This window comes from Lissotriton helveticus, chromosome 8 (assembly GCF_964261635.1).
Source record: "Lissotriton helveticus chromosome 8, aLisHel1.1, whole genome shotgun sequence".
NCBI classification, from domain to species: domain Eukaryota; kingdom Metazoa; phylum Chordata; class Amphibia; order Caudata; family Salamandridae; genus Lissotriton; species Lissotriton helveticus.
In genome coordinates this window covers 1,578,281,111-1,578,305,721 of record NC_136069.1, presented here as the reverse complement: position 1 = coordinate 1,578,305,721, position 24,611 = coordinate 1,578,281,111, and the positions used below count along the sequence as shown (strand labels likewise).

Genomic DNA, 24,611 nt, shown 5'->3' with positions numbered 1-24,611 from the left:
GTCTCCTCCAACTGCTGAACCTGTGTCAAAGGAAGAAAGTATAACTTCCTGGTCCCAATAAAAGGAGGAACACCCCGCGTCAAAACTCCTGACCCAGTTACAACTTCAATCAATCTGGAAAGAAAGGGAACCTGGAAAGTATAGGTCCCAATATCCTCAAGGAAGTGATAGCCACAAGGAAGAGTATCTTATGGGTCAAAACGGGTAAGACAGAAGCCCTAAGGAAGGCTCCTGCAATTCCCTGACAAGGACAGGCAAATCCAAAGAAGCAGCGACAGAATCAACGAGAGGGTGAGGAAAGGAAAATTCCTTTCATGATGTAGCTACCCAAATTATCTGTCTGACAGTTCACACCAAGTGGTACTGTTAGCCTTACCCGCTTCCCAATGAGCACAAACCATGGAAAAAGCCAGAACCATTTTGAAACCATCCTGTAAGAATTATAAAACCCACTATGGCTAGCATCTACAGCAGTGCTCATGACATAAAGAGGAAAAAATATACTCAGTGGTGCACATAAGACTGTAGGACCCTTTTCAAGGCTCGGACGTAACAGCCCCAAAGGTTTAGTCGAGACCGAATATTTGCAGCTTATCATTTCAACCTCCAAGAAGGCAGTCAAAGTCTTGGGAAAGAGACCTATGAAAAAAGTGCTACTCAGAGGGTAGGGGTCTATTGTTCAAAGCCACTGAGAGCCTATTGTATTTTGCTGCCGTATGGGAAGCCACACTATGTGAGACCGCAAAGGAAACATCAGGGTGAAATCCATGATTGAAGCTGAACCAACAGCTTGGCAATCATGAAAGGTTTGGATCAGGCTTCCACTGCTGGTCACCAGATCTCCAGGTACCTAGAAAGGAAACTCCGAAGAAGTGCACTGCTTGTGCATACAACTAGGTCCATTAGAGGGATCCAAACCAGCTGCCACATCTGCAAAGGCCATCAGAAACAGCAGATCATTGTGTCACAGTCTAAATACCCTGCTGAGAAAATTCACTTTCATGAGTCAGCTTTTCAAATGTAAACTTCAACAAGGCTTTAAGATGCTGCTCCACCCAACAACCAATATGAAACACAAGAGCAGTTGGGGTCTTCAAATCTCTCCCCTGCTTTCTGTTCACATGGACCTCTGATTTATTGTGTGAAGGAGGACCTCCTGGTCCTGAAAGAGATGCAAGCCAGCAAAGAGTCCAGAATACTGCCGACAGCTACATGCAACCTTCTAAATGAGACCAGTACAAAAGAAGTCATCCTAGAGTTGCACCCCACCGTAATCTGCTGGCATCCATAATGACCGGCACAGGCACCTTCAGCAGGAGCCTGGACTACTCAGCATCCCACAAGCTGTCGGTCACCAGCTACTTACACGTGAAGTCGCTGCAAAATTAAAGCCAGTAATGGAACAGATGCCAGGCATGGGAACGCCTGGGAAGGAAAGACCACGGAAAAGTCAACACACAGGAGACCTGCAGACTGAGAATACACAACCATGAATGATGACCACAAGGTTCCATTCCCTGGATACCCTTGGCATAATCTGCCCCTTTAAACTCCAAGCTACTTCCCTGGGCAGAGCTCGGGCCTGTGTCAGCAATGCATAGAGGTGATGTTGCACTTCAGATGCTCTCAAGTAAAAAAAAGGGAAGTCACCAACTAAGAGTTTGCAAGTGAGACCCAATAATCGGGCAAGACTCTCCCTCAGACCCTGGAAGTGAGTCAATCATTTCCAAATATACTGCAGTCAAAGAGGTCTAGAGATCAATACCAGCAAAACCAAGTATATGGCGATAAATCCGCATAGGTCTTTTAATGGTAATATGGTCTTAAATGGGCAGAGAATAGAATATGTCCATAATTTTACGTATTTGGGTGTTTCAATTGATTCAAAAATGTCCTGGAAAACCCAGATTGAAAAGAGCAAGCTTTTGCTCACGCAAAACTCATTACCTATTTTAAAAAACCATGGTAATAGTCATAATAAAGCAGTTTCTCCTGCGCTTGAGGTCTTTAAGTTTAAAGCGCAATCTGCGGCTATTTATGGCACGGAGTTGTGGGGACCAGCGTGCAAAAGGGAGTTCGAGCTGAATGAAAATAAATTTTTTAGAGCATTGCTTAAATTACCAACTCGTACCCCATTAATGCCATTAATGCTGAACCTCAATGTGAAGCGAACAGACTACCATGTAATTAATAGACCTTTAATGTTTTGGGTTAGGATTTTGACAACACCTGAACTAATGGATTATAGGGCAGCCCTAATTGAGATAAAGAATCTTGACACCTATAGCCGTATCACATGGTTCCGCTATATCAGGACATGGTTGACAACGATTGGTCTGGTACATTTTTGGAATACTCCACTTGTAATGACCACAAGCTCAAAGAAGGGTTTTAAAAACAACTTTTTGGGCTTATATGGAGCAAAATAGACCAAATGAAAGAGTAAATGGATCACTGGCTAGTGAATTTCTGTTGTATAAAGCTAGCCCAAGTTTTGAACCTTTTCTAAATGAGATAATTCCCCCTCTTGCCAAATCATTATACCTGAAGTACAGATATGGTATATTAATGCTAAAATCATGTGTGGCAATATGGACAAAGGATAATAATGATTCATGTACTCTGTGCTCTGGGGTACAAGGGATGACATTACTCATGTTCTTTTCTTTTGCCCAGCCTATGGGATGACAAGGAAAAAATGGATAAAACCATTGTGTAGAAATGTTGGTGTAAGATCATATCTTGTGGCGGAAAGGTTACTAAAAACAGACACCAGCCAAGTATTTGTCTTCGCTGTAAGTAGATTTTACTTAGCAGTGAATTTTATTAGGACAAAGGCAGGCGAGAAGTTTTAGATACCTAATATAGACCCAATGAAGAACTAGGGAATATTGTGGGATGCGGGACTGAAACTACGGTTTGGGGATGTTAACTGCCGAAATAATTGTAAATTCATTGTAAATTGATCTATTTTAGTTTTGATATGTGCCTTTTTACTATTTTCATTATTGCCAACTCTCCTTAATTAATATTGTAAAATTATATTAGTAAGAGTTGTATCCCTATGAATATGCCTCGGATGATTATGTTTTTCAATGTACCTTTTATGATCCGGTTGTATCGAAATAAAGATTTGAGAATTGAGTCAGGCAGGTTTGTGGAAAATTACAAAAGGACTCTTGGGGAGCGTAATCAGCTCAATGCTGCCTTGGTACTGGATGCAGAACGGAAATGGGTCAGTAAATAGATATGACAGAGTTTTGAGGAAGCACAATCAGGGAAACTAGCCTCATGGTCAATGCCCTTATGGAAGACGGTGGCAGCCCAGCATGTCAACCGGTAGAAACTGCATGGTAAAGGTGTGAAACTTGGAAATGGCAACCAAAACCTACTCCAAGTAGACCAAGGCACCAATGTCCTGCAAGGTGTTCAACTAGAAGCACAATGTTGTTTTGCTGCAATGACACCCTGAAAATCGCATACATGCAGGAGTTTGCAATGCTGCCGCCTGTGATGAAGTTTTCCTGTGTCTATGAGCAAAGTTTGTGGTGCTTTAGATGTGAATCCAGGTGTGTGTGATTGTGCACTGCTGCTGCTATCACTGGCGTTGTACATATCCAGTATCATTATACAACAGTAAAAAAGATTTAGATTAGCAATGCTTGTTCTTTAAGTGATCAGAGCTCTTACGGGTCTTCCTGTGCCCTCATCAGGTGTGATAACTACCAACTAGCATCTCTCACTCATGTGCCATAAACCACACTGGCATACACATTCAGAGACTAAGGGAAGTGATGCAAGGGTTGTGGATAGCTGTTTCACCTAGTTCCCGTCCACGTCAACCTCTACATGTATTCGAGATATTCACAATTTCTGGATATTCCACTCCAGCATCACGCAAACGCCATGTATATACAATTGACTCCCAAGGACCGATAATTCACAGCTCAGGGGAATACTTCTGTGCACACATCATTTGTTTGAGGGCAGAATCATGCAAATCTGTGCCACAGCACATCAAGACAACACGAGCATCCATTGATGTAGAATCCTTTGCAAATGATGGAGAGGTATAGGAGCATAAGGATTGTGAGATGTTAGCCTGGCATATGATGTCCACTATTCAGTTAAGGCTTGATGGATGTATAGCTACATGGTATGTGTGTAGGGCAGTGCACACCCGCAGCTAGGACACCATCAGATTAAGAAGTGTTAAAAGGAAAAACAAGGCAGCAGGCTTTTTCCATCATTGTGCCCTGGATATAGAACAACATATCGGCACCCACCAGGACTGCCCCCAGCGGCGTAACTTCCATTGGTGCCTAGAGGCCCGAGGGGCGCACTGAACCCGTATTACTACTGTATTTCAGTCATGAGCCACGGGCGGCGTGTGCTCATGCCGGTGTGGAGCTGTCATGCCGCTCCGCCCACGCGACGTTCATTCCCCGCCTGTGCGGGTGAATTAATGAGCAGGCATGGCCATCACGGAACCATGCCGTCATGAGCACACGCCGCCTGTGACTCATGACAGCGTGGAGCCTTCATGAGCGCCGAAGCGCCACGCTCACCCCCTAGTCCCCCCGCACCGCGGCGGAATTCGCGAATTAGCTGTCCACAAACCAGCTAGCACTTCACGCTTGTGTTTGACCCTGTGCAGGGCTTCTCTGCCTTTAGGCTAGGCCAGCACCATGGAAATAACATACACACTAAAGAGGGACAGACGAACGCATGGACAAATAGGGATAGACAGGCAACTGAATGGATGGACAGATCTGTAGAGAGATACATACATTGAGTCTGAACAGATGCCTATATGACCAGACACTTTGATGAAGTTATAGGCTAATAGTTCATGGTTTACTAGAAATAGTAAGGTAAATGTTGCTTCACAACCACACTTCATGAGCGGTTGGAAACGTGTGGTAAATCTTACTAGACATATTCAGAAACCTATTCAATGAAAATGGTGGACCTGGTTTTCAGCGTTTCTATTAAACAAGCAGGGCTGCAAGGCCAGGCTTTCACGCAATGATGTATAATACACAGGTTTATGAAACGTCGGCAGCTACAGGCAGGCTCTATCCTTTCCGAAGACACAAGAAGCGAGCAGGGACAACAAGAACTACACAGGAAAAATCGCAAAGTAAACCGATAGTCTTTGAGGTTCGGCTCTGAAAAGAAGGCTCCGAGTTCACAACAATTGGTTGCAAGAGCTAAGCGTAAAACAAACACAGAGAAAGTGTGCATATCACCAGACACGAGGTACACGCTGGGTGCAGCGGGCTACTTGTAGTAAGGAAGGTACTCACAGCGGCCAGGCTCCACGGCGGATAGTCGGCGTCTGTACTGCGTGCTCACTCTAAACAGAGTAGTACAGACAGACGCCTCTTTCAAAGTGAAAGGACGCGCGTTCAGCTGGGGGTAGAGGGGGAGGAGTCTGAGCGTCAACGCAAGCCAGATGGCTCAGAGACAACTCGGACGGCGTGCCTCGGACGCAGCCTTTCGTGAAGCTGCAAGACAAGCTTTACCTCTACCTCGCTGCCTTCTAAAGTTAAATTACTCCTTTCTCCACCGAGGCGCTGTGCCGCGACCTTTACACTGCACTGGCAAGAGGCTCGCGCTTCGAAGCATGTCTTATACGGTCCAGGAGGTACTACTCCCAACAGGGCCGGCGCTAGGCATGGGCAGTATGGGCAGCCGCCCAGGGCCTCGCGCTCAGCTCAAAAACATGGGGCCTCGCTTCCACGTGAAAGGCTTCATTAAAGTCAGGCCCCCCTCCCCTCCGATCACTGCAATTTTACATTTTGCTAATGAGGTGCTAAACCTCAGCAGTTCTAAAGGCGTGGTGTCAGTCCTGGGATTACGGGCATGGAGGGATGGAAAGAATGGCCAGGGGTCTTGGAACAGCAGGGAAGACTATTGTGTGCGAGCAGGTCAAGGGTGGGGCTGTGCTCTGTTGAAAAGGTGCCATTTGCGTTTCCAAGCAACAAATGGCCCTTTTGTTTTCAGGATCGGCTGAACTGTAATAGGTGGTGAGAGGCGGCACAGTAGAAGAGGGAGTAGCCATGGCTGGGTAAAGTTTATTGTCAAAGCAACACACCTCTTCTAAGCCCAGGGGAGGTGGCCCCCACTTCCCTGGGCTTGCATGCACTGCATCAGGGCCCAAGTGTGGGGCCCCTTTCTCTCGGCCTCACATCCCTTATCCAGCGCAAAGAGGCCCAGGGTAGGAGAGGCCCCTTGTGCCCTGCAGCAATGGATCAGACCTCAAGGCCCGAGTTTGGGTGCTCCTGCCCTGGGACATACAGTCATTATTCAGAACTGTGACACCCAGGGTAGGGCCCCAAACCCCCCCCCCCCCCCACGCCCTTCTCCTGAACTTTGTAGCACTAAAGTATGGCTCTGAAGCCCATGGGACAAACGCTTTCTTCTGGGCTTTGTGCGCATTGAGCAGCCTAATAGAACTGAAGAACTTGGTTAGAGTCCCAGCGTCTGCTGAACATCCTGTGATTCTGGGCATATCACTATTTCCACACGCCCCTAAAAAATGAAAATATCCTTTTGTAACGTAACTGGCGATCATGTAAAGCTCTCTAATGCCTTAGAGCTGAGTTCACATAATATAAAACTGCAAATATCCTCACGTTCTGGAACTGAGTCATGCCTGACTTTACTGCCACAGTCCATGTAACATAGCAGAGTTTTACATTTGTGGGTGCATTTGCTGTGTGGGCAGTCCAGAGAATGTTCACATGCGCTGGAAATAGGGGTGAGTGGGGTGCTATAGCACCCCGTAAATAACCCTGCTGTTGTTCCAAAGGTAAAGGAGCAATAAAGATGCTTTTGAATTATTGCTTTTATATTGTCACATTTGTTGTGTGTGTTAACATCTGGGTCTGTGGTGTACCCTGCCCTTTAGGAGATAAGTGGATGGGAGCGTGCGGAGCGAAAGTGTGAAGATAACATATAGCAATATAGGGGAAATGGGAAGACTTCAAACGTGAGACAGTTTGTGTTAGGACGAGAAAGGTGATTAAGAGACAAGATGCTGGAGGGAGGCTGAGAGAGGAAAGCAAAGGGGATACTTGAGAGAAGTAAATAGCAGCAACACACTCCGACTATGGGGAAACAGTGTGCTTAGACCAGGAGGAGGTAAGGAAAAGTGTAGAGAAATCAGATACATGCCGTATAGGAGACAAAGAAGGCTATAGGTGCTGGAAGTAGGAGTGCGGGGGGAGGGGGCAGCTGCAGGACCCCTAACTTTAAAATGCTGGAGTTTGGAAGGTGAATGAGCAATAAAGATGCCTGTAAATTTCAGAGACAGACATCAAATATCAGGGGATGTGTTCTGACAAATTGCTGCCTATTCTTTTAACATAGAGATTGTTTTCTTTTCTTTGAGTGCAAAGTGAGAGGACTTTACAAATTGATCTATGTGACAATCTTGCTGATGTAAAAGGAAAGGCTATAGGATGTATTTTTTTTCTAATACACATATAATGGTGTCGGGCGAGAACAGGCTGGCTTGGAGGTTGGTTGTATGTCACTAAGGGGCCACCTGCTAAATTTCCCTGGTCCATGCAAGATGTGCTACTACAGCCCAAGTTATTATTTTGATTTCTGGTGCTTGTAGTTTTGTTCATGCCATTATAAAGCAAGACAACAAGCCCCAGAAATCAAAGAAAAAACCTGGACTGGAACAGCACATCATGCAGTGGCACCATTTCAGTTGCCAGGTCTCAAGTATATGACCTCCGGGCCAGAACAGAGGGGTGGCATGTGCCAAAAATAACTGGGCTGCCACATATCACTACCGGGCAGAGCTGTTTAAATTACCTTTAATATCAGGTTAGCAAACGCAGTTGTCGTCATTAGAGGGGATTGTAACACCCGCTTCTAAGTATTGATCGCAGGGCAGTTTCCTGACATGAAGTCATCGATTTTTAATATCTGACTGTGGAATATATGCTCATGCGCTAGGCTGTGAAGAAAAATCTCTAAATAATGAAAATGATAGTAATCTTTTGACGCCAAGCTGCTGTTCCTTGAGCCTTCCAACTAAACAGTGGAATGTAATGCTGGGCTTTGTTGAATGAGTAGTGTGGGGTTCTGTGGGGCTTTGCATAGAGGCCTACACCTTTCAACATTTATTTAAGTCCATTGGCAGACATCGTCAAGGAATTTTAGGAGTTGATGGTCTCCTTTGCCGACAACACCCAACTGGCAGTCTCCCTTTACCTGGGAAAAGGTTTGCAACAACTAGTCCCTTTTTTAGAGAAAGTTGCATAATGGATGGCTAACTGCTCACTTAAATTGAAGGGAAACAAAGCCAAGCTGATGATTTTAAGAAACAAGACAACACCGCAAACAACCCTCGGATGGCCAAAGTGTCTGGGGGCACTACCAATCTCTCCCCCTCCCCATTACGATCTTAGGTATGTGGTTGGATAGCTCTCTATCTATGGAGGCCTAAGTAAAAACGTTTACAGCATCTTGCTTTGGCTTTATCAGAATCCTACGGAAAATCCTAGACCTCCTACCTACACAATCAAGGAGAATAGTGGCCCAAGTGCTGATTCTTTTCCTGCTTGGACTATGGAAATTCCCTGTATATGGGCTCACCCAAATATATCACCAAGAGACTCCAGTTAGCCCAAAGTGTGGCAGCAAGGACTATCCTCAAGCTTCGCAAACATACCTCAGCAAAAATTGCACTGGCTTCAAGTGAAGGAAAGTGTAGAATTTAAGACACTTTACTTGGTGCATAGGGGAATCAACTACAATGGACCCTCCTGGTACCTTACAATCCTAGCAGTACCTTAACATCCTCCAATGCTTGATTGCTACAGGTCCAAAGATCAGATTGGGGTCTGTGTATCCTTCTCGCATTTGACCGCTAAGCTCTGGAATGCTATGCCCACTGATCTCAGAAACTAAATGAACAAGACCAGATTAAGAAAATGCTTAAAACATGGCTTTGCCCCACTTGCTCTAGACATGTACCGCCTCAGAATCACGCTAGTATACACGGCGATCGACTCACGCCGCACTGGGAAGCCCTCAGGCGGCTAACTACTTTATAAATCTGCATAGAATAAATCTACATAGCATAACTTGAGGAGCACTGTTACAGGGTGGTAGTGAGGGAATTCATAGCGAAGGAGCTCATTGGCGAGGCGACCAACGAAAATTGTCGCACCGACGGCCACCAGCACTAACGCCGGCACTGAATGTCCCAAATTAGAGGGGCCTCACATCTTCCCTTTCGCCCAGGGCCCCAAAAGTCCTAGGACCGGCCCTGACTCCCAAAACAAACATGACAGAATCCAGCAATGCAGGGGTAAAACCGGGAAACGCTTCCCCCTCCCTCTCCTGTCCCAGTAAGTACTGGCCACGTTTTCAGGATTTCGCTGGGAATACAGGACAGCGGTTATGTTCGTTCCTGGATCTCTTCTGTCGAGCCTGAAAAGTTAAAGCGCCTCTTGTTTGTCTGCGAATGACACCGCAAGGAATTGAAATCGCACACTTCCAGGCTCTGGCGACCCAGCTCGATTACCAGCGATACGAGAGCTGCACAGCTGGAAACAATTATGCATTATGCTAATGAACAAACTACCGTGATTCAATTCGGATAAGAAGTAGGAAGGGGGGGGGGGGGATAAAGACAGAAACATCACAAGCTATTCATTTGGGGGTATAGCCTAGGAAGTATTGGGCTTGGAAATCATTATTAAAGTACCCTAGCCAAGCTTTGAAGTAAACGAAGCACCTCACGTGGCCAACCACTGCTACTGCAACACACACTGGTTGAAATCAATGGAGGCAGGGAATAAGAATAGCTATACAATCACTGAAAAAACACAAATGTTGATGGGCCGTTATAGTCAGGGCTACAGGAATTATGTGTTTATTCGGACGTGGTTATGTTCACACAATTATACATTGGCCCCATTTGCCGCAAAATTCATCTGATGCATAATCTACAGATTTTAACAGAATACCTTGTTTCTAGCTCAAACAGTTCAAAAGTTCCTTAAAACGCAACAACCCGTGTTGCGGTGCAGTAGAAGGCCTTTAGCAAAGGTTCACTGGCCACCTTTCTTTTACTTATTCCTATATTTGGTTGTTAATAAATTGGGACCTCCAGAATAAAATTGATCCTGGTACCCTTGTGCCCATTATAACCCACCTTCACGTCTCCACCCCCCCTGGCCCAACACCCGCACTTCACCCATACGGCAGTTGGAAAAAGATCTCCGCCAAAGAGCCCCTCTTTGAGGTGTTGCCCGTTGGGTATTGCACCGCCGACCCAACGAGGAGCATTGCCGATGATGAAGCATGACACTCGCAAGGGTGTGTCAGGCCATTATATCCAACAAAATGGATGCCCATTTGTAGGCACCTCCCGTTGTCCTACAGGATCCATAAACCTGTCTCCGACCAACTAGCACTCCTTTAGGAACAGCCTGGTACCCCTCTTGTGTTTACTAATGAGATGCACCCAATGCCCAGACAATATTAACAAGTGTAACAAGCATTTGCAGTGCAACCGGTCTTGCCTTTGAGACCTTATAAGTATTTAGCCATGCAGCACATGCGCGCCTTTGCCCATGATTGGTACCGTAACATAAATCAAGGTAATGTAACATAACATCTTAAAACAACTTGATAAAACATAATACATTAATCCGTAAAAGTTTCCACCTGTTTGTGAGAGATTCTGGCCCTGTTACTGTGTACTGTTAACTCTAATCAGTGGTGTACTGTTAATCTACTCATTACTTATAATTGTATCAACCTTCGAAGGATGAGATGCTGAATAGACACGCCAAGATTTACCCACAAAGTGATAACAAACCATACATATATCTACATGCATGCATAGCTATAATATTTATGTGCTAGAATGTACAGACATCCACAAAAATATAGACACAAATAGATTGTAAACAATAATGGTATTTAAAAAATGACCAGCGTATCAAAAAGCTAAAACAACCCACCTTTACAAACCCAGAGTCCTGTTCCGCGATCCAATGCCCTACCTTGAAGCTTGTCTTGTAGGTGCTCAAAATCTAAATGGTTGCTTATTGATATGGTTCTCTGTCCCGGGTGCCTCACACACTGCCAGAATCAGTGACATCAAAGTATTAAACTTGAAGGGGGCCTCTCATGCTGCCCGACTTTAATACCATCGACTTCCATGGAGTACCACTTAGTGAGAAAATGAGTGACACCATCAACGTCTTTAGCACATATCCTTCAGTTGAGCTATTTAATTTGTCCCCGGCCTTTACAGTTCATGTCATAAATATTAACCACAAATAGTGACAGACTCAAAAGTAGACGGACTCCTAAGAGGAGGCATGGGGGAGGGGTGGCGGAAAGAAATGAATATACTGAGAGCGGCCAGGCGTAAGAGAGAAATACGGTGAACTGAAGCAGGGTAGGTAAAACAAGGACAATTTTAAAAAGCAAGGGCATATGAATGAAGACAGGAGGAGAGAGGTGCACGCACACTGCAAGTGAGTAGAGAAAAACAATCGGGTAGCACAAGAGAATTTAATAGTGTAATTTTCAGCTTCACAGTACTTTACCATACTATCCTAGACAAAGTAATTGAGCACTGCAACTGAAATATATATTTATATATATATATATCACCAAGTTTTCGTCCCCGAAAATGAGTGCGCACTCCTGAGCCAGGTCGGTTACTGTCCGTTTATTCAACCATCTCAAGCGGGCATATTAGTCCAATATTTACTTCCCTCCTTCCTGCCGACGCGTTTCGGAGAAACATTCTCCTTCTTCCAAGGCGTGTGAGTGAGTTTGAGGCGCCACAAACTTCCACGATACCACAGTTATTCAGCAGCGCTCCCACGTGGCTTACTGTGTTTGATTGCAAGCTGGTGTGTCACGCGGGGCATTGTGGTATTCGTGGTTCTGTTCTTTACCCTCCAGTGGGTTTTGTGGCTCCTTATATTTTCATCTGGGAAAGCAGCCCTCCAGCTTGCAATATTTGGAATACCTGACTCCGCTCAAGGTGTGCCGGAACCATAAAACAAGTTACAGGGGTGTTATAGTTAGGGTCAGATTTTACTGCATGTCTGTCGATGGGAGCAGAATAAAATAATAATTTAATTATAATCGGAAGTGTGCACCATGCTTTGTTGTTCATTTGGCGGTTGGAAAAATAAATAAATATATATAGATATATATATATATGACGAAAAAGTACCTCAAGAAGAAGGACTCAGAGGCCAGAGGGAATTCAGGACAAACAGTTTGTTTAATGCAAAGGTAAGCAGCGGCGGCGAATGCATTTCGGCTCGAAGAGCCTTCCTCAGCGCCCAATCACTGTGGTCTGTCCTCCCCCTCTATGGTTCTCTCACTGCGTTTAATACCTTCCAGCACTTGAGTCTCCTCCTCCTAAAGCAGTCGGCTCACTCTTTGCAGTTCGTGGAAATGAAGAACCGCAAAACCCAGAATGCACTGTGGCGGTCACTCCGGGGGGGTGGCGTGGAGGAGTAAGATTAACAGTAGGTCCGTGCTGGATACAGGGAGGTGGGGGTAGGCACGCATCCTTAATACCATTGAATGTCCACGGCTGCTCGTTCCTGGTCCCTCGTTCCGCTACGGCCAGAGGTCACACATTGCAGAATCCACTGAGCAGGGGCAGTCAATGCGGACTGTGCTCCCACGTCGGTTCAATACCAAAGTCTCCCCAATGGTGCCATGTGTGTTCTGGCGGTCACAGAGGCTATCGATACCTCGATGAAAGTAGTGCTGCAAGCAGCAGTTTGCCAAACTTTGCTTCTGGACACTTGAGTGTAGCGGGGCCATCTGTACTGCGTCGTCGGGCAGGCGCAGGAAACAAGACGAAAAAGTACCTCAAGAAGAAGGACTCAGAGGCCAGAGGGAATTCAGGACAAACAGTTCGTTTAATGCAAAGGTAAGCAGCGGCGGCGAATGCATTTCGGCTCGAAGAGCCTTCCTCAGCGCCCAATCACTGTGGTCTGTCCTCCCCCTCTATGGTTCTCTCACTGCGTTTAATACCTTCCAGCACTTGAGTCTCCTCCTCCTAAAGCAGTCGGCTCACTCTTTGCAGTTCGTGGAAATGAAGAACCGCAAAACCCAGAATGCACTGTGGCAGTTACTCCGGGGGGGTGGCGTGGAGGAGTAAGATTAACAGTAGGTCCGTGCTGGATACAGGGAGGTGGGGGTAGGCACGCATCCTTAATACCATTGAATGTCCACAGCTGCTCGTTCCTGGTCCCTCGTTCCGCTACGGCCAGAGGTCACACATTGCAGAATCCACTGAGCAGGGGCAGTCAATGCGGACTGTGCTCCCACGTCGGTTCAATACCAAAGTCTCCCCAATGGTGCCATGTGTGTTCTGGCGGTCACAGAGGCTATCGATACCTCGATGAAAGTAGTGCTGCAAGCAGCAGTTTGCCAAACTTTGCTTCTGGACACTTGAGTGTAGCGGGGCCATCTGTACTGCGTCGTCGGGCAGGCGCAGGAAACAAGACGAAAAAGTACCTCAAGAAGAAGGACTCAGAGGCCAGAGGGAATTCAGGACAAACAGTTCGTTTAATGCAAAGGTAAGCAGCGGCGGCGAATGCATTTCGGCTCGAAGAGCCTTCCTCAGCGCCCAATCACTGTGGTCTGTCCTCCCCCTCTATGGTTCTCTCACTGCGTTTAATACCTTCCAGCACTTGAGTCTCCTCCTCCTAAAGCAGTCGGCTCACTCTTTGCAGTTCGTGGAAATGAAGAACCGCAAAACCCAGAATGCACTGTGGCGGTCACTCCGGGGGGGTGGCGTGGAGGAGTAAGATTAACAGTAGGTCCGTGCTGGATACAGGGAGGTGGGGGTAGGCACGCTTACTTAATACTATTGAATGTCCACGGCTGCTCGTTCCTGGTCCCTCGTTCCGCTACGGCCAGAGGTCACACATTGCAGAATCCACTGTGTTTGATTGCAAGCTGGTGTGTCACGCGGGGCATTGTGGTATTCGTGGTTCTGTTCTTTACCCTCCAGTGGGTTTTGTGGCTCCTTATATTTTCATCTGGGAAAGCAGCCCTCCAGCTTGCAATATTTGGAATACCTGACTCCGCTCAAGGTGTGCCGGAACCATAAAACAAGTTACAGGGGTGTTATAGTTAGGGTCAGATTTTACTGCATGTCTGTCGATGGGAGCAGAATAAAATAATAATTTAATTATAATCGGAAGTGTGCACCATGCTTTGTTGTTCATTTGGCGGTTGGAAAAATAAATAAATATATATATATATATATATATATATGTATATATATATATGGTTGCTCCAATCGCGCCAAAAAACGGGGCTCAGGCGGTGGGTGCCGCTGCACGGTCGGCGCGCCGTGTAATATCAATGCTCCAACAGCCTCTCTCCCAGCCGAGAGAGAGGTAGAAAAGCAGCACTCGCGGGGTGAGTTTCAGAGTTTCTTTATTTAGTTCTGGTGCAGACGCGTTTCGGGCGAAGCCCTTTGTCAATGTGATTACAAAAACGCTAACAGGAAGACATTATATGCAGCGCGATGTTTCTGATGGAAACTGAAAATGGACTACCCGGCTCAGAACTACGGGCGCCATATTGGAATGTGCAAAGTAACACAGTTACATTGATCATGGGGCGAAAATAACTTTTCTCAACATAATTCATTTTGTTATGAAGCTGTGGATCAGCTTACCTTTTAAATGCTATTGGTGAATATTGTGACAAAAACTTTAAGCTAAAGCAGGTACATTTTAGATATACTATACATTTCATAAAAATTCCAACCATCCTTGTTCTCTTATTGAGTGTACATGCTTACTCATTTAGTCACAAAAATGTGGATGAAAACGCCCACTCGATCAAACATTCCATTACTATCTTGCCGTGGATCGGCTTGGGCGGCTCCTATTACTAGAAACCGCTTATCAATACCCGGGGGCACCCCCCAAGTCAAGACAGATTCCACCAGATTAAAATGAGATAGCAGGCTGTTGACTGATGCAGTTTATTTACCCAGGTGGATGGCTAGTTCTTCACCACTATTCAGACCTGTTGGGATTTTAGTCTGTAGGTCAATGATATAACGAGACTCCAGACGTCTCAGCTTCAAAAGTCTGTTCCCACCCCTTTCATTTTCCGGAACTTGGTCCACCCCGAAGTATTGTAGCAAATCTCTGTTGCTCCGATGTTTAATGGCAAAGTGTTTGGCAACAGGAGATGTCAAATCCTTATTAGCTATCGCCCTCATGTGCTCAAGGATTCTTAACTTCACGCTTTTTATGGTACTCCATATATATTTAAGGTTGCAAGGGCATACTAGGCAATACACCACATAGGGTGTTTGGCATGTAATGAAGGACCCAATGTTTTTCTTCCTCGTGACCCCAGGGATTTCATAACCCAAGACCCTTTTGCTATAAGCGCAGGCCTTGCATTTGCCACAAGGATAGAATCCTTTCATTTCAGCCAGAGTATTCGTCCTAGCAGCGGGAGTCTCTAGATGGCTATGTACCAGTAGGTCTTTAATAGACTTTGTTTTTCTGAAAGTTACAAGTGGGTTGTTGGGGATATCTGCCCCAATTATGGGATCAGTCTTTAGGATATGCCAGCTGTGGCGTAAGATTCCTTTTAGTTTGTTGGAATTGTTGCTATAAGCTGTTATCAGACGGAATTTGCCCTCATCTGTTTTTTTAGGGTTTATTTTGTCTTTCAGCAATTCAGCTCTATCTGTCCCGGACACTCTTTTGAGGGTTTCGGTCAAAAGAGCCTGGCTGTAACCTCTTTGTTTGAACCTGGCCATACTGTCTTTTGCTGCTTCCTGGAAGTCTTCCTCACGTGAGCAATTTCGTTTAAGACGTAAGAGCTCCCCGTAGGGAATATTTCGTTTCAGGTTCATCGGGTGTGCACTCTCAGCGTGCAAGACGCTGTTGCCAGCAGTAGGCTTTCGATATAGGGATGTTGTTACTCGGTTATCGATGATGGTTACACGGAGGTCGAGGTAGCTCACTGCCACTGAGCTAACCTCGCCAGTGAATTTCAGATTAACATTATTGATGTTTAAATGTGAGATGTAATCTCTGGCACTTTGTTCTGACCCTTTCCACACCAGGAAGAGGTCATCGATGTACCTGTGCCATTTGACCACATTATTGGTCCAAGTAGTATTCCCCTCTGACCAGGCCACCTGCTCCTCCCACCAGCCTACGAATAAATTCGCATAGCTGGGGGCGAAGCAGGTTCCCATGGCGGTCCCGGAGATTTGCTTAAAGAGCTCACCCTGAAAGAGAAAAATATTGTTTAACAGGCAAAATTCTGTTAGCTCCAGCAACATGGTACTATGTCCCGCATATTTCAGTGGTCTCTTCATCATGAAATATTCAACTGCTTTTAAGCCTTGCGCATGCTCAATACACGTATATAAGCTCGTGATGTCCATCACAATCAAAACATACATGGGATCCCATACTAAGTCCTGTAGTTGTACAATGAACTCTTTTGTATCCCTAATGTATGAAGATAATTGAAGCACTGATTGGAATAAGAAATGGTCAATGAACACCGAAAGATTCTCTGTTAGGCTGCCCATTGATGAAACTATTGGGCGGCCAGGCGGTGCTTTAAGATCCTTATGAACTTTGGGCAGATGGTAAAAAGTAGGGATTACCGGATGGTTCGATCGTAAAAAGAGATATTCCTCAGTGCTTAACATATCTTTATTATGCCATTTCTGTATTAACTTGTCATATTCTTGTATGCTCTCCTGATATTTTCTCATAGTGGTGGGTTCGTAATGTTCTCGATTCGAAAGTTGTCGCTTCGCTTCCCCCACATACATGTCCTTAGTCATTATTACTACATTCCCCCCTTTGTCGGAAGGCTTGTAGATCACAGAGGTGTCATCCTGAAGACTTTTTAGGGCTTTTCTTTGTCCTATAGTTAAGGAATTTGTAGCATTTTCTTTAGTGTTCTTTTTGGACATGCGTAATTTGATCAGATCTTTTATCACAGTCTCTGAGAAAATATCAATCGCATCTTGGGCCATTTGTGGTAGGAAATGCGAGATGGGTTTGAAAGGACTCTGTGGGGCTTCCTGATCTATGCCCACCTTCCTACTCCTTTGTGTCAGACTTGTTTCATCAGAATTGCTTGCTATTGTTTCGGATCTTATCTCTTCCAAAATTTCCAAGGTTTCCAAATCACCCAATTGGATGTTGTCGGTCTCCAAAATTTTGTTTTGTCGTTTTTCATGTGTTGTTGGCTTTGTTTTATAATATTTATGTAACTTTAGTTTCCTGGTAAATCTAAAGAGATCGATCCTTGTTTGAGTAAATTCCAGATCTTTCTGAGGGCAGAACGAGAGGCCCAATTGTAACACGGTTTCTTCATCCTTAGTCAGTTGTTTGGGACTAAGGTTCACAATAGTCAGAGATTCAGAAGTGTCTAGCGGGTTCCCCCCTTCTTTGCTTTCCCGCGTGCCAGATTGTTGCCTCTGCCTCTTCCGCGTCCTCTTCCGGCCGCCCCTCCTTGTTTTTCTACGTCTGGTTCCGGGGGCTTTACTTTCCCCCCCCTGAGCCAAGCGTGACGGATTACGTCGAATTCCTCGTGAAAAGGAGTTTTTGTTGGCCTGGATGGTCCTGCCACTCCTTCCTCGTCAGATCCAGTGACTTCAGATTCTGAGGTTTCGATTCTCTCAGGGGGCTGTCCGGAGTTTTGCTTTTGTTTAAATAGATCTTTCCTTGGGCCATCAAATTTCTTGGCGAAAGTGAGTACTCTCCCCATTGAATAGTCCCGTTCATCCCTATCAAATTTTTCTTCCTTTCGCAATCTGATTTTGGTTTCATATCTGGTCAGCCGTTTCTTCATTTCCACCATCATTTCTTGATGTTTTGTGTTTTCCGGTGATTTTTCCAATTCATCCTCGAGTGATTTTATCTCATTGATAGCCTTCTCCCTATCACTCCATGCGAATTTGACAAGTAATGTCAAGCTCCCTTTGCAAAATTCTGCGGTATGTACGTGCCATTCCTCCAAAAGTTGGGGGTCTGGATTTTCGTATGCTGGTATAGTATACACACGCAGACCCCGTGGGACCCTCCCCACCTTGATGTAATTCTCAAGCGAGGTGGCCTCCCACCACTTCCGAGTCTCTCTCTCGAAAAGTCTCTCGAGCTTTATATATTTTTGAGCCAAAGGATCTGTATTCTTAGCACCAATAGCTGCCATGGTGCGTGTTTGCCCTCCGGTTTTTTTATTAAACATGCCAGCTGCTGCCTCCTCTCGCGCTGCGTTGCTAAACATCAGTTCCTGAATTGTAAGGAGAACCGGTCCCGGTCTCCGTCTCAAGCGTTCGCTAGAAAGTCCACTGAAACTCCACCCCTCACCAACGCCTGGGCGTTCCACAACACACTGTCCAATGCAAATTTTCTATGGTGTGGATGTAGACTTACCCCAGACTGCTGTATTCGCGGTCTTGTCTTATTCCAGTCCGATTACGCCGGCAATTGCTTAAATGCTTCAGGTGCCAGCCTTGTATCCTCGGAAAACGACCTCAAAGGTAGTCCTTGTGCCCGGGCGGTGCCTCCGTCAAAGTAAATGGTTGCTCCAATCGCGCCAAAAAACGGGGCTCAGGCGGTGGGTGCCGCTGCACGGTCGGCGCGCCGTGTAATATCAATGCTCCAACAGCCTCTCTCCCAGCCGAGAGAGAGGTAGAAAAGCAGCACTCGCGGGGTGAGTTTCAGAGTTTCTTTATTTAGTTCTGGTGCAGACGCGTTTCGGGCGAAGCCCTTTGTCAATGTGATTACAAAAACGCTAACAGGAAGACATTATATGCAGCGCGATGTTTCTGATGGAAACTGAAAATGGACTACCCGGCTCAGAACTACGGGCGCCATATTGGAATGTGCAAAGTAACACAGTTACATTGATCATGGGGCGAAAATAACTTTTCTCAACATAATTCATTTTGTTATGAAGCTGTGGATCAGCTTACCTTTTAAATGCTATTGATGAATATTGTGACAAAAACTTTAAGCTAAAGCAGGTACATTTTAGATATACTATACATTTCATAAAAATTCCAACCATCCTTGTTCTCTTACTGAGTGTACATGCTTACTCATTTAGTCACAAAAATGTGGATGAAAACGCCCACTCGATCAAACATTCCATTACTATCTTGCCGTGGATCGGCTTGGGCGGCTCCTATTACTAGAAACCGCTTATCAATACCCGGGGGCACCCCCCAAGTCAAGACAGATTCCACCAGATTAAAATGAGATAGCAGGCTGTTGACTGATGCAGTTTATTTACCCAGGTGGATGGCTAGTTCTTCACCACTATTCAGACCTGTTGGGATTTTAGTCTGTAGGTCAATGATATAACGAGACTCCAGACGTCTCAGCTTCAAAAGTCTGTTCCCACCCCTTTCATTTTCCGGAACTTGGTCCACCCCGAAGTATTGTAGCAAATCTCTGTTGCTCCGATGTTTAATGGCAAAGTGTTTGGCAACAGGAGATGTCAAATCCTTATTAGCTATCGCCCTCATGTGCTCAAGGATTCTTAACTTCACGCTTTTTATGGTACTCCCTATATATTAAAGGTTGCAAGGGCATACTAGGCAATACACCACATAGGGTGTTTGGCATGTAATGAAGGACCCAATGTTTTTCTTCCTCGTGACCCCAGGGATTTCATAACCCAAGACCCTTTTGCTATAAGCGCAGGCCTTGCATTTGCCACAAGGATAGAATCCTTTCATTTCAGCCAGAGTATTCGTCCTAGCAGCGGGAGTCTCTAGATGGCTATGTACCAGTAGGTCTTTAATAGACTTTGTTTTTCTGAAAGTTACAAGTGGGTTGTTGGGGATATCTGCCCCAATTATGGGATCAGTCTTTAGGATATGCCAGCTGTGGCGTAAGATTCCTTTTAGTTTGTTGGAATTGTTGCTATAAGCTGTTATCAGACGGAATTTGCCCTCATCTGTTTTTTTAGGGTTTATTTTGTCTTTCAGCAATTCAGCTCTATCTGTCCCGGACACATGACACATGTAATCATACATTAGGGATACAAAAGAGTTCATTGTACAACTACAGGACTTAGTATGGGATCCCATGTATGTTTTGATTGTGATGGACATCACGAGCTTATATACGTGTATTGAGCATGCGCAAGGCTTAAAAGCAGTTGAATATTTCATGATGAAGAGACCACTGAAATATGCGGGACATAGTACCATGTTGCTGGAGCTAACAGAATTTTGCCTGTTAAACAATATTTTTCTCTTTCAGGGTGAGCTCTTTAAGCAAATCTCCGGGACCGCCATGGGAACCTGCTTCGCCCCCAGCTATGCGAATTTATTCGTAGGCTGGTGGGAGGAGCAGGTGGCCTGGTCAGAGGGGAATACTACTTGGACCAATAATGTGGTCAAATGGCACAGGTACATCGATGACCTCTTCCTGGTGTGGAAAGGGTCAGAACAAAGTGCCAGAGATTACATCTCACATTTAAACATCAATAATGTTAATCTGAAATTCACTGGCGAGGTTAGCTCAGTGGCAGTGAGCTACCTCGACCTCCGTGTAACCATCATCGATAACCGAGTAACAACATCCCTATATCGAAAGCCTACTGCTGGCAACAGCGTCTTGCACGCTGAGAGTGCACACCCGATGAACCTGAAACGAAGTATTCCCTACGGGGAGCTCTTACGTCTTAAACGAAATTGCTCACGTGAGGAAGACTTCCAGGAAGCAGCAAAAGACAGTATGGCCAGGTTCAAACAAAGAGGTTACAGCCAGGCTCTTTTGACCGAAACCCTCAAAAGAGTGTCCGGGACAGATAGAGCTGAATTGCTGAAAGACAAAATAAACCCTAAAAAAACAGATGAGGGCAAATTCCGTCTGATAACAGCTTATAGCAACAATTCCAACAAACTAAAAGGAATCTTACGCCACAGCTGGCATATCCTAAAGACTGATCCCATAATTGGGGCAGATATCCCCAACAACCCACTTGTAACTTTCAGAAAAACAAAGTCTATTAAAGACCTACTGGTACATAGCCATCTAGAGACTCCCGCTGCTAGGACGAATACTCTGGCTGAAATGAAAGGATTCTATCCTTGTGGCAAATGCAAGGCCTGCGCTTATAGCAAAAGGGTCTTGGGTTATGAAATCCCTGGGGTCACGAGGAAGAAAAACATTGGGTCCTTCATTACATGCCAAACACCCTATGTGGTGTATTGCCTAGTATGCCCTTGCAACCTTAAATATATAGGGAGTACCATAAAAAGCGTGAAGTTAAGAATCCTTGAGCACATGAGGGCGATAGCTAATAAGGATTTGACATCTCCTGTTGCCAAACACTTTGCCATTAAACATCGGAGCAACAGAGATTTGCTACAATACTTCGGGGTGGACCAAGTTCCGGAAAATGAAAGGGGTGGGAACAGACTTTTGAAGCTGAGACGTCTGGAGTCTCGTTATATCATTGACCTACAGACTAAAATCCCAACAGGTCTGAATAGTGGTGAAGAACTAGCCATCCACCTGGGTAAATAAACTGCATCAGTCAACAGCCTGCTATCTCATTTTAATCTGGTGGAATCTGTCTTGACTTGGGGGGTGCCCCCGGGTATTGATAAGCGGTTTCTAGTAATAGGAGCCGCCCAAGCCGATCCACGGCAAGATAGTAATGGAATGTTTGATCGAGTGGGCGTTTTCATCCACATTTTTGTGACTAAATGAGTAAGCATGTACACTCAGTAAGAGAACAAGGATGGTTGGAATTTTTATGAAATGTATAGTATATCTAAAATGTACCTGCTTTAGCTTAAAGTTTTTGTCACAATATTCATCAATAGCATTTAAAAGGTAAGCTGATCCACAGCTTCATAACAAAATGAATTATGTTGAGAAAAGTTATTTTCGCCCCATGATCAATGTAACTGTGTTACTTTGCACATTCCAATATGGCGCCCGTAGTTCTGAGCCGGGTAGTCCATTTTCAGTTTCCATCAGAAACATCGCGCTGCATATAATGTCTTCCTGTTAGCGTTTTTGTAATCACATTGACAAAGGGCTTCGCCCGAAACGCGTCTGCACCAGAACTAAATAAAGAAACTCTGAAACTCACCCCGCGAGTGCTGCTTTTCTACCTCTCTCTCGGCTGGGAGAGAGGCTGTTGGAGCATTGATATTACACGGCGCGCCGACCGTGCAGCGGCACCCACCGCCTGAGCCCCGTTTTTTGGCGCGATTGGAGCAACCATTTACTTTGACGGAGGCACCGCCCGGGCACAAGGACTACCTTTGAGGTCGTTTTCCGAGGATACAAGGCTGGCACCTGAAGCATTTAAGCAATTGCCGGCGTAATCGGACTGGAATAAGACAAGACCGCGAATACAGCAGTCTGGGGTAAGTCTACATCCACACCATAGAAAATTTGCATTGGACAGTGTGTTGTGGAACGCCCAGGCGTTGGTGAGGGGTGGAGTTTCAGTGGACTTTCTAGCGAACGCTTGAGACGGAGACCGGGACCGGTTCTCCTTACAATTCAGGAACTGATGTTTAGCAACGCAGCGCGAGAGGAGGCAGCAGCTGGCATGTTTAATAAAAAAACCGGAGGGCAAACACGCACCATGGCAGCTATTGGTGCTAAGAATACAGATCCTTTGGCTCAAAAATATATAAAGCTCGAGAGACTTTTCGAGAGAGAGACTCGGAAGTGGTGGGAGGCCACCTCGCTTGAGAATTACATCAAGGTGGGGAGGGTCCCACGGGGTCTGCGTGTGTATACTATACCAGCATACGAAAATCCAGACCCCCAACTTTTGGAGGAATGGCACGTACATACCGCAGAATTTTGCAAAGGGAGCTTGACATTACTTGTCAAATTCGCATGGAGTGATAGGGAGAAGGCTATCAATGAGATAAAATCACTCGAGGATGAATTGGAAAAATCACCGGAAAACACAAAACATCAAGAAATGATGGTGGAAATGAAGAAACGGCTGACCAGATATGAAACCAAAATCAGATTGCGAAAGGAAGAAAAATTTGATAGGGATGAACGGGACTATTCAATGGGGAGAGTACTCACTTTCGCCAAGAAATTTGATGGCCCAAGGAAAGATCTATTTAAACAAAAGCAAAACTCCGGACAGCCCCCTGAGAGAATCGAAACCTCAGAATCTGAAGTCACTGGATCTGACGAGGAAGGAGTGGCAGGACCATCCAGGCCAACAAAAACTCCTTTTCACGAGGAATTCGACGTAATCCGTCACGCTTGGCTCAGGGGGGGGAAAGTAAAGCCCCCGGAACCAGACGTAGAAAAACAAGGAGGGGCGGCCGGAAGAGGACGCGGAAGAGGCAGAGGCAACAATCTGGCACGCGGGAAAGCAAAGAAGGGGGGAACCCGCTAGACACTTCTGAATCTCTGACTATTGTGAACCTTAGTCCCAAACAACTGACTAAGGATGAAGAAACTGTGTTACAATTGGGCCTCTCGTTCTGCCCTCAGAAAGATCTGGAATTTACTCAAACAAGGATCGATCTCTTTAGATTTACCAGGAAACTAAAGTTACATAAATATTATAAAACAAAGCCAACAACACATGAAAAACGACAAAACAAAATTTTGGAGACCGACAACATCCAATTGGGTGATTTGGAAACCTTGGAAATCTTGGAAGAGATAAGATCCGAAACAATAGCAAGCAATTCTGATGAAACAAGTCTGACACAAAGGAGTAGGAAGGTGGGCATAGATCAGGAAGCCCCACAGAGTCCTCTCAAACCCATCTCGCATTTCCTACCACAAATGGCCCAAGATGCGATTGATATTTTCTCAGAGACTGTGATAAAAGATCTGATCAAATTACGCATGTCCAAAAAGAACACTAAAGAAAATGCTACAAATTCCTTAACTATAGGACAAAGAAAAGCCCTAAAAAGTCTTCAGGATGACACCTCTGTGATCTACAAGCCTTCCGACAAAGGGGGGAATGTAGTAATAATGACTAAGGACATGTATGTGGGGGAAGCGAAGCGACAACTTTTGAATCGAGAACATTACGAACCCACCACTATGAGAAAATATCAGGAGAGCATACAAGAATATGACAAGTTAATACAGAAATGGCATAATAAAGATATGTTAAGCACTGAGGAATATCTCTTTTTACGATCGAACCATCCGGTAATCCCTACTTTTTACCATCTGCCCAAAGTTCATAAGGATCTTAAAGCACCGCCTGGCCGCCCAATAGTTTCATCAATGGGCAGCCTAACAGAGAATCTTTCGGTGTTCATTGACCATTTCTTATTCCAATCAGTGCTTCAATTATCTTCATACATTAGGGATACAAAAGAGTTCATTGTACAACTACAGGACTTAGTATGGGATCCCATGTATGTTTTGATTGTGATGGACATCACGAGCATATATACGTGTATTGAGCATGCGCAAGGCTTAAAAGCAGTTGAATATTTCATGATGAAGAGACCACTGAAATATGCGGGACATAGTACCATGTTGCTGGAGCTAACAGAATTTTGCCTGTTAAACAATATTTTTCTCTTTCAGGGTGAGCTC

The 24,611-nt window shown here is 45.3% G+C and overlaps 1 protein-coding gene across 1 annotated transcript in view; it reads right to left on the bottom strand.

Annotated features, from left to right (window-relative positions):
- Positions 1-5,428, bottom strand: part of SLCO2B1 (solute carrier organic anion transporter family member 2B1) — a 498,318-nt gene extending 492,890 nt beyond the window's left edge. Inside the window, exon 1 of the mRNA XM_078658583.1 lies at positions 5,310-5,428. The gene's annotated coding sequence lies outside the window, so the exon portion shown is untranslated. The remainder of the gene's footprint in view (positions 1-5,309) is intronic.
- Positions 5,429-24,611: the final 19,183 nt, after the last annotated feature.